Source organism: Aplysia californica, unplaced genomic scaffold (genome assembly GCF_000002075.1).
Source record: "Aplysia californica isolate F4 #8 unplaced genomic scaffold, AplCal3.0 scaffold00826, whole genome shotgun sequence".
Classification (NCBI taxonomy): domain Eukaryota; kingdom Metazoa; phylum Mollusca; class Gastropoda; order Aplysiida; family Aplysiidae; genus Aplysia; species Aplysia californica.
The window spans coordinates 189892-190972 of record NW_004798096.1 but is presented as its reverse complement, the minus strand read 5'-3'; positions in this window follow the sequence as shown (position 1 = coordinate 190972).

The following is a 1081-nucleotide window of genomic DNA, read 5'->3' as shown; positions in this document are numbered from 1 at the left end:
GGGGGGGGTTCTAATACTAAGTAATAGGCAGAAACAGAACATGATCGTATCATCTCTTACCCTTTCATTCTTATATGCTCAATCTCTTTCTCTCTTTCTCTCTCTCTCCCTCTCTCTCTCTCTCTCTCCCTGTCTCTCTCTGTCTCTTTCTCTCTCTCTGTCTCTTTCTCTCTCTCTGTCTCTCTTTGTCTCTCCATCTCTGTCTAATTCAAACCCTTTCGTCTTTAATAGCACTTCAGATGATTTGCTTAATCGATGAAGGGTCGATAGCTCGCGAAGAGATGTTTTTTTTTTTTAATCAATAACTAAAGATCCACATTAATGGAAATCTGTATATAGAGCTCTCTTTAACTAACAAATTTTAATAAACGTCACGAATTCGAAGCTTATTTGAAAGTAAACATTTGCAAAATAGATTTTAAAAAATACAACAACGCCTGAGTGGGGGTGAAGATGGTGGGTAGAGCATAGGTTCTAGAAGAATAGTGGCCACAGTGACACTCCTTTAGCCTTGTCAGAAATAATATGTCTTCCCCAGCGACAGAGATTGCAATAACGAAAAAACCAAAGGGATTGATATACTGTGAATGATAGACTGATTGTAAATGATTGATTGGAGGCGTTCAACATCACACTGACATTGAGACTGAGTAAAGCACATCCACACAATAGCGATCATACACTACAGGGATGAAGCAAGACAGATAGATAGGGACAACAGTAGTAAAGAAAACAAAAAGTAGGACCTACCAGCAGCACCCTCCAACCACCCAGCAGTTTAAAAAAAAGATTAAACCTACCCCTACTTTTGTTTTCTAACAGGGGTATCAACAATTGTCACCCAGTGGTTTTGTTATAATTCAAGGGTACCTGTATCTCTGTTTACTACTAAGAGTATCAGTGGCTTGATTGAGTACGTCCTATAGCTCCACGCACACTAGGAACAGAACCACTCGCTCAAGGCTGCCAGTAGAATGCAAATGTGGCAATGTTAGCCTGTTTACGTCTCTCTTCCCCCGTCAAGTGACGTCATTTTTCGCAGCCGTGGGACGGGTGGAAATTGTCCTAGTGTGTGAGCGCG